Source organism: Charadrius vociferus, unplaced genomic scaffold (assembly GCF_000708025.1).
Source record: "Charadrius vociferus isolate BGI_N301 unplaced genomic scaffold, ASM70802v2 scaffold472, whole genome shotgun sequence".
Classification (NCBI taxonomy): domain Eukaryota; kingdom Metazoa; phylum Chordata; class Aves; order Charadriiformes; family Charadriidae; genus Charadrius; species Charadrius vociferus.
In genome coordinates, this window is record NW_009647735.1 from 7,856,572 (window position 1) to 7,866,417 (window position 9,846).

Genomic DNA, 9,846 nt, shown 5'->3' on the forward strand with positions numbered 1-9,846 from the left:
CCTGTGAAAACAGAAGTTTAGAAGGAATGCAACGGACGAGGAACGCAAGAACAGTGTGACTTGATGTGAACTGTCTGGAAGCCCTGTTCAATAGGTGGGTAAGGTTGAGCAATACCCGGGCTTTGCAGTTGATGAGACCTCTCTGAGAATTTGGTCTGGCCTAGAAATACTCAGGAGAGGAGGGTCCCTCCACTGAGTCGTGCATTAAACCAAATTTCTTGTGCTTGGCCAAGGCCATACCTATTCCTTGACATCTCTGGAAGCAGAAATTCCAAGTGTTAGAGAATTCATGACAGCCTTTGAGCTGGCGGGTAATTAGAATAATAGAATCACAGAATGGTTTAGGTTAGAAGGGACCTTGAAGATCATCTAGTTCCCCCCCCCTGCCCTGGGCAGGGACATCTCCCCCCAGCCCAGGTTGCTCCAAGCCCCGTCCAACCTGGCCTTGAACACCTCCAGGGATGGGGCAGCCACAGCTTCTCGGGGCAACCTGCCCCAGGGGCTCACCACCTGCACAGGCAAGAATTTTTTCCTCATATCTCATCTAAATCTCCCCTCTTCCAGTTTGAAGCCTCATCCTATCACTCCATGTTCTTGGAAAAAGTCCCTCCCCAGCTCTCCTGGAGCCTCTTTGGGGACTGGAAGGGGCTCTGAGGTCTCCCCTTTTTCGCCTTCTCTTCTCCAGGCTGAACCCCCCCAACTCTCCCAGCCTGTACCTTCCCTATTAAAAATGAGGCTTACCTTCATAAAAAGGGAAGGCTTGGGAAGGCCTGATAAAAACCTGTGCTCCTTGATTTGGGTGACTTCTGAGGGATCACATGGTACAAGTGGAAATATAATTTTGTCATAAATTCACTGTCAATTAGCAGAACCATTTTGACAATCCTAATAACAATCCTATATCTGATCCTCATCCAATTAACGTTGAACTGATTTCCTGGCAAATAACCATCACTGACAAAATGTTAAGGGAATTCTCTGCTAGGAAGTGAGTAAAAGCTGTTCCGTGAGCAGGCAGTAAGCTGATGCACGATTGCTGCGAAGGCGAGTTTGATGAAAGCGTTGCGTGACTGGCTGCGTTTAATTTTGCAGTGAAGGAAGGGCCACCAGAGATGGTTGTGATGTTACCGTGCTGATCCAAACTTAGCAGAGATGTTACCACAGTAGTGGTGCTTCGGGCTGATGAAGCTGGGATGTGTGGCAGCTACCTCCCACGCTAAAAGCACCCAAGGAACCCCCCAAAAGAGCTAGAGTTTGCAATATGGTAACCTGCACCCCATTTAACTAATTTGCTCAAAAAGTGTTCTGATTCATTACACTGGCCAGAAATGGTTAATCTCAGAAATCAGGGACAGTTTGAAGAGCCTGGAGAAAAGCCCTCATCTGCCCAGTGCTCCGGGAAGGTGAGTGACATAGACTGGGTCGTGATGTTGGGTCAAGGAGTAAAAGGGCAGATTCTGGTGAATAAAGTGCTGAAGGAAGGTGAGATAATTCATGTCAGTCAATGCGGGGCTGTGAGAACATTAACATGATGTTGTTTTCTCATTAGATTACACCTGGGGTCAATAAAAGCAATAGTATTGACCTAGTATACATAGATGTCTGTAAGCGTTTATGATTTTGCAAATTTTTACTATCGATCAAGAATGATATTTAGTCATTAGGGCACACATTACATGGTTTAAAGAGTGGCCAGCCAATGTCCAAAATGAAAGGTGTTTATCTATTTTCTTGTTCCTAAAGATGAGCTCTCGTTCCTGTGCTTTTTGTAGTATTTTTATCTACAGTACGGAAAAAAAAAATATATTCTGAAAGTACTGATAAGGTTCCCAAGTGATCTGAAGATTGGAAAGGTGGTAAACAAGGAGAGACTCACTTATATACAACCTGGGCAGCTAGCTAAGCTGAGGGCAAGCAGACAAATATGCATTTCAAGACCTGCAAATACAAGGTCAAGCATTCAGAAACAAAGAATGTAGGTCAGGCTGGTGGAGGAGGAGACTGTCTCAGGAAGGAGAAACTCAGGAAAGGGATGGTGGAAAACTAAATGCATATGACTTCCCACTTGTGGTTGCAGCTGAAAGACCAGTAAGATTCCCGGGTGTACGGCTAAGTATAGCAGGCAGTGGGAGTAGGGAGGTTTTGTTACCTCCGGGTTTGTCACTGATGCACATCTGCTGGGTGCTGTGCTCATTTCTGGTGCCCACATTTCAGAAAGTGCAGCGAAAAATTGCAAAATGTCAGGGGAGAGAGACACAAGAATGGCCAAAGCGTTGAGAACCTGTCCTATGGAGTTCGTAAGAGTTGCCTCATTTCCTTTATCAAACTGAAGGTTAGGGAGTACTTTCAATCACAGTTGGTGAACGTGCTGGAGGAAGGCAGCTGGATGGTGCAGCAGAGTTCTTCCGTCTCTTAAGACAGATAAATTCAGGGGGAAAATAAGTTGCAAATTGTTGACAGCCAAGGCAAAGACCCTGCTGCAGGTTCTCCACCACTAGAAAGCTTAATAACCATGTTGGGTTTTTTTTTCCAATATAGGTATATTGCCCTCCAAGGACTCTTCCTAATGTCTGTGGCCAAGGTGGGGTGCAGGATAGCTGGTCTCCAGGCTGCCAGCCAACCCAACGGACGTACCTGGTACCCAACGTAGTTGCCGCAAAGGTTGGCAGCCATGCCGCAGAGGGGCACGGGCAAGTGGGGTGGGCATTGGGGTGGTGTGGCCGGGATCGGTCCTTGGTGTGCACTGCTCTCAGCGTGCGTTAGCCTACCCCACTTTACGCCTTGCCGCGTGTTTGATACCCCTCTGGTCTCTTCATCAGTCGATTTGACTGCTAGGTGTTTTGGTCTGTTAAAACATCAGTCTGCATGCAATTTGTTTTCTCTTATCAACTCATCCCAGGTCCCCCTTACAGTTCTGCAGGAGTTATTTATATAAAACAATTTCTTTTCCCATAGGTCTCTCTGCCTAAAGTAATATTGTAACCCAATTCCCTCTGGTAAGCAGTCTTATCCAGACTTTCTGCATTCATCTAAAATCCAGCAGTACAGTTTTTAGAGATCTGAGGCCCCAAGATATCGTGCTGGAGCAGCTGAAACCAGTACAGGAGATCAAATATTAAAGCAGACAGGTCAGGGTGAGGTATGGTGCTCAAGGAGGGCTTCTGAAGCTCTCTGCGGTGCTGCTGCCTTCTACAGAGACTGCGTTGGCAAGTTGTTTTGCTGCATGTTTGTAATTATTGCCGCATATTGTCATTATTGTGTCCTGGATTTTTCATTTGCCATTCCCTTGCAGTGCTTCTGCACTAACAGCACGTAAAGAGCATTGCCAACAATAAATAACCCCTGATTTTAACATGCTGTTAAAGGTAAGGTTGTCTCCGTGACAGCTTGACATTCAAGGACCACAAAGCTTCCCCGTAACAACAACGCATGGAATGGTCTAATCATGCTTTGGCAGGTCATCCCACAAAACAGTTGGGTGGGACTGGAGGTATTTTACCACGTTGCTGTGTGTGCTACATGTCAAAGACCTGAAGGTAGGAAAACTTTAAAACAACAAATGCTTTCAGGGCTAGCGGTTGCCGCTGGGGCAACCTGTCTGATTCCCTTCCCTGCCTCCTCCCGCTCCCTGGATGAGACTGACTTGCACCAGCTGAGGTTGTGGCTCCTAAAAACTTTATCCTTCTGCTTTTAGCTACAGCAAACTGTTTAGGAAATGCCTTTTAGTGACGGAATAATTTGGAGCAAGTGCACCCGGGGCTGCAAAATGCAGCAAATGGCTTTCCTGAAATATCTGATTGATTTGCCTTGGTGTCTTCCTTCGGTGTGTGGCTGTGCTCCAGCCTGACTGCGGTGGGACCGGCTCCCTCCTTGCTAGCACACCCTGTGCTCATTTGCACTGGAAGGAAAATGTTGTATTTCTGCCTTTATAGCAATATTTTGTTCGCATGTTGTTTTGATTTCAAGGGCCAGGCCGGTGGAGTGGGTGAAGCGAGACAGCGAGCTTCACAAAGCATGGTAGCTGTGGTGTCCAGGTCACGTACACCTCTGGGGCGATGGCAGGAGAGATGTTCCCGGTCACCTGGAGCTCCCAAGGCTGGGACACTTGCTTCTGGACCCAAGGCAGCTCAGGCAGCGGCAGGTGAAGGCTGGGCTCTCCCCTGCTCCATCTCTGTGTGGTTCAGCCCTGGGCGAAAGCCCAGATGGTGTCACCCCTGGGAACAGCATCGCCACGTTGGCGCGCGCTGCAGCACCGTCTGCACACTGAGCCCGCGCAGCCCAGAGCGGCTCTGCCTGAGGCCACCTGGGCATCACTCGGCCGTGCTCACCAGCGCATCTTCTTCTGGTGGCGCCGTGTGAGTGTGCAAGGGCAGAGGGTTTTACATCTCAGGGCCCGCAGTACCCAGCTGCAAGCTGGACCAGTGCCCACAGGTAAGGCAGCGCTGCTCCATCACCTATATCAGGTTTCCTTCTGGCACGAGCTCATTTCCCTCATTTCCCGTAGTAGGAATAAAGAAAAAGAGTGAAGTCGCTGGCTAAGGTCCTTTCCAAGGGGGGTCTGGGGAGATCTTCCCTGCTGCAGCTTCATTGCTACGTGCGCAGCGTTGATCCCACGGGCTCCCACCTCGGTGCCCTGGCAGGGATACCTTCTTTTATTTTGGAGTGGGTCGCACTTGTATGCTAAATCCTGACTAAATGCTTCATAAGAAAAGCACCAGCAAGGCCCAGCTGATAGTTTTTCCATGAACTGTACCTTTCGGCTCGTTGCTGCCTCCTCTATTGTAATTTAGAATGAGATATTGCCGTGTTCTTGGCAGTAATTACATGTGTATTATTATAAAGGTTTTGTTGATTAAAAAGCTAGAATGCATTATTTAAAACGGACCAAATATTGTTTCCATTAAGATAAAGGGATTATTTAGTATAATAGAATGCTGTTGAGCATTTATATGGCATTCTCCCTCTTCAAAGCACTTTAGCAAAGTTAATCTGGGGAAAAAGTCTTCTATAAAAACTGGAAGAGAGCACTGGAGTCAAGGGGACACCTCTTAGAATTTAACATTTCATCATCTCTGCTGAAAGGCTGGAACTCTTCAAAAAGGCTTCCCAACCAATTTTGTTTAGAAGAGAAGAACTTTCATGTGCCTGCTATGCAGGAAAATGGTCCAACCCTCTGATCAGACCCCCAGGAGAAACAGTTTCCTATTTTAGAGAGCCTGTGCCAAGATTTGGCCCCAAAGGCTGGGCTCTGAGAGGCCCCTGAGCATTTGGAAATGTGCTGTTGGAGGGAAAAACACTGAGTCATCCTGAGCAAGAGGGGCCATAGGCTCTGCGGCACCTTAAAAAAGCACTGGGAAGCTTCAAAGTAAAAAAAAAGCTACCTTTAATTGCTTTTCAAATGATTATCCCATTGTCCTTGGTAAATGCCAGGTTAGAAGATGCTTCATACAACAAGTTATCTTCCTTTTTAAAATAAAGGTTAGTTTAAGCTTATCAAGAAAATTAATTGCCATTGCAATGTACCATGGAGAAAATGCTTTCACTCTATCCTGAAGACAGCTGTGAGGCTGTAACTCTCCTTCTGGATACAAGAATAAGTTCTTTGCCAGGGTAGTAATTATCTCAGCATCTGTCTCTTCCTTTCTCTGCTCCGGGAGAATCGAAAGCCTCTGACAAGGTTTGCAGATCAGCAAACACGAGGGAATTCTCAGCCTCGCTCCCCAAGGACCAACATTTACATCCTTACCTTCCCCGTACGCTCTCTCCCTTGCCTTTGCTCCAGAAACGGGAGCCGCAGCGACGTTCCCCGTGGCAGCTGAGGGGCATTGCCACTCGCTGCCACCCCGGCAATGGGAGGCTGTTTGCAAGACCCCCTTCGCCATGGCCGCAGGGCTGAGCTGGCACATCGGGGCTCCGGCGGGGGCTCCAGCCTGGGTGCTGGCAGGAGAGATGTGCCTGTGACTCCTCCGGAGGCAGGGGAGGCCACGCTCACCCCCCACCCAGGGTGTAAAGGAGGAACCAAAAAAAAAAAAAGAGAGAATTTGTTTTATCAGAGTTTTACCCAAAGTCTTTTGATCAATTAATCTAACCAGCATCAGCCCTTCTCTGAAGGGCTCTCCTACAGCTCCTGAAGAGCGCGCTGTAGTTGCAGACAACCCTGCTGCTGGTGCTTTCAGCTTAAATTGTGTCCCCGCTCACCTGAAGGCTGAAACGCGGGGTGTTCTTGGACACAAAGGAGGAGCACGAAGCCCAGTTCTCCCCCCTCTTCCTCTGCTAGCACCGTGCCCCATCCGTCCCACCGCTCAGAGACCCATGTCCTCGCAGGTCAGTCTCCCAACCGCCATGCGAGATCCTGGGGCAGCTAATCCTCACTGCTCAATCTCTGTTCCATGGAAACATGTCTAAATTTGGGAGCTGCCCTTGCCTTTGATGTGTCGCTTATGGTCTTCCCCATCCGAAGAAATCAAAGCCCCCAGCACTGCAGGATGTGCCCATTTCTCTGCTGACACCAGTATCCCGTCCCCACCTCTGGCCGAGGTCCCTTTGGCACACCCTTGCAATGTGTCTCTCGTGCTCCCCGCAGCCAAGTGCTGCGCTTCAGGGCTGAGCTTTACTCATTATTAGTCTCTGTTTCGTTGTGTGAGATCACTGAGACGGACCCTGTCTTTGGTGGCCATCCCTACCATCATCTCACCTGCTCTTTGCATGCACCTCGCTTCTCCTGGGCTGAGCTGGAGAGCATTGTCCTGTGTTGGTGACAGCTCCTCCGTGATTGTTTTATACCGTGAACAAATTGCATTGCTGGTCTTGTGCCTTCATCCTTGCAGGTTATTGATCACACAAATTAATTAAACTGATTCCAGTATTGATCTCAATGGCAGTCTATATTTTGCAACCCAAACTGCTTTCATTTAACTACTCGTTCTCATCAATATCACAGCCAGTTCTTTCTCCACTCGGGCGGCTCCATCTATACAACAGCCAATATCCACGTAATGACCTTCCAGAACAGCCCTTGCCAATTCTTCCTCTTGTCCAAACCCTTCTCTACATTTTTCTAGAGTGTGAGCCCTTTTTCTTATGCTATGGCAGCAAAAAAAAAAAAAAAGGGGGCAATGCAGGTTGTGCAAAGGGTTTAGACGTGGAAATAATCACGGCTGGAAAGAGGAAAATCATTCTCCATGTGCACAGCGGCTTTCTCTTCAAAAGGCATCACTTGCCTACACTGACCACGGTGCAGTTTCCTGGGGCAGAGCTCCCTGTTCCGGGCAAGCAACAGGCAGGGTCCCTGGAGATGCCACGCTCGCTTCTCCTCGGAGGGTAAGGCAATATCTGTCCTCTCCAATTGCACTGACCTTTTATTGGCAATCACCACGCTTGTGCTCAGCAGAGGTGTCAGTTTGAATTTGTGTAACTCCCAGGGGTCTGATACATCTCTCTTCCCCCCGCTCCGTAACTTAAAACGAGCCTCTCTGCCTGTTTCCAGTTTATCATGATCCTCTGCCTTGGGACTGACACTGCAAGATCTATTAATTTCTCATTGCTCTGAGTTTAAAGTGAAGACCCTCTTGTAACCCACTCATAACCTTCATGGGAGAGTGGAGTATCCTTGCCAATTATCTCAGAGATAGCTTTATAAACTCATTCCCTCCAAATATATTTTACAGCGGGAATAACTCATATGAAAAAAGATTCACCTTCCTTTCAGCAATGTCACCGGAGTCACAGCAGATTCAGAAAAAGTTGAAGCACTAACAGGAGTCGTACGAAATCACACGCGCTTCCTCCTTGCTCCTTGTTTTCCCTCTGCCATCCCTCCTGGCTGTCAGAGCTCCCAGTCACATCTCGAGCGAAAGAACCTGTGTTTCTAAGTCCTCCTGCCCTTTGACATAGTCAATTTGTCCTTACCTCTCTTCGGACCAAAAATAAATGGGAAACTTCTTCATTATCTTCCAAATGAGATGTGAAACTGAGGTCCTGACCACTTGTGATCATTAGAAAAATCCCATGGCGCTGCTTGCAAGAGCAAGACCATTAGCCCTGATGTCCTGGCAGCACTCCAGTTTGGGTGATTATAATTACATTTTGCCTGCTTTTGTAGCTTCAGAGGGATAACACAACTTCCCTCCCTTGCTGTCCCAGCCCGTTGTACAGGGCAGGGGGACCGGCCGCCTTGCTCCCCCAGGGGCGTGCGTTGGGGGTTCCTCTGCGAGGGCATGTTGGACATGGGCTTGCTTGGCCCAGGCAGGTTCTGGGAGAGACGGGTCATGGGCTGCTTCTCTCCCAACTCCATTTGCTTTTCTGGGTCCCCAGAAAGAGTCTCATGTCCCCACGCCAGAAGCCCCCAGCCTGAGCGCTGGCCACGTGCCCAGTAACTCTGCTGCTTGCTGCAAAAAGACCCCTTGGGTGATTTGCTGACAGCTTACGGTGTTTTCTTGCTCCTGGACGTGGCTCTGCTATAAAAATCTTCTGATACACAATCTTGGTTTTCCAGTCAGCCCATGACCACTTGTATTGCCCAGCGAAGTGGTGGAGTTGTCATCCCTGAAGGGATTTAAAAGATGGGCAGACGTGGTGCTGAGGGACGTGGGTTAGTGGTGGTTTGGGCAGTGTTAGGTTGGTGGTTGGACTCGATGATCTTAAAGGTCCTTTCCAACCTAGACGATTCTGTGATTCTATGGGGTTGAATAACAAGTGCCTTCCTGCTATTGCACTTCTATTTTTGTTATATTTTGAGTTTTTACAGCCATGCAACCAACCCAAATAACATGCCCATCCGCTCCAGGTGGAGGAGGATAAATCTTTTGCATGTTTGCCTCTTGCCCCTGTGTCTAGGAGGTGTCTGTCTGCTCTCCTTAACCTTTTGGAGAGCCAGTTGCTTTAGGTGCTAGGAGGACACTTTTAAATGCAAGTTATGGGTCACTGAAGCCAATGGAAAGATTTCCAGTGAGTGCCATAGCTGTTGAGTGAAACCCTGTCTATAAATAGCTCAGCCACAGCTTGAACCGTGCCGAGGGAGAGGAAACAAATTGGGCTGAATTATTCTTCAGCTCTACCTCAATGGGAATGGGGTGTCTCCACCCCTTTGAGGACGTGTTTCAAAAGCATTCAGGGGGCAAAATTGACATTGAGCAAAATGTCACGAAACCAGGTAATGCAGCTGACACTCTGTTTCTTGGCTGTGTCATAGTCTTGGGGGTGGGTGGGGTGTTTTAGGAAACCCGGGACATCTCAGCTACATATTTTCAGGTGCACATGTGGCAAAACAGCCCCAGTGCTAAGAACTCTCCCTGATCATTTGCATTTAATGCAAACTGAGTCACAGTGAACTCTCCAAATCTGTGCTGATCAAAACATACGTGGGAGGAAGGCTTTTTTTTTTCTCCCAGAATAGCTACAAAAAAATTATTAAAGGTTTTCTTGCAGCAAGTTAAACCCCAGAGCGGCAGCAGGAGCTGGGAGCCCAGTGCCTCCGCAGCCCCGTGGAGGGTGGGATGAGCATCCGCGCCGCCCCGGAGCTGCTGCACATCCGCGCTGGGGCTGTGGGGTAAAGCTTGGAGCTGTGGATCTGCTACCCTCTGGACGTGCTGGGAAGCCACCCAGCTCTTTAAGACCCTTCCAATTTTTGTTTTAAATCCAGATTTTTGGTCTCAGTTCATTTGGGCAGAGACTCTGGCTTTTTTGCCTGTGTTCACTCGCCCGTTCGGCTGGCTCACTATGTGTTTCATTTCCCTGGCTCCTTCTGTCTTTCTTTGAAGTCTGATTAGAGCGAATATGCAAACCGCCTTTCCTAGTGGGAAATTCCTTCTGCAAACAGGCGGGTGCCAGCCCGGCTCTGGAGCAGCC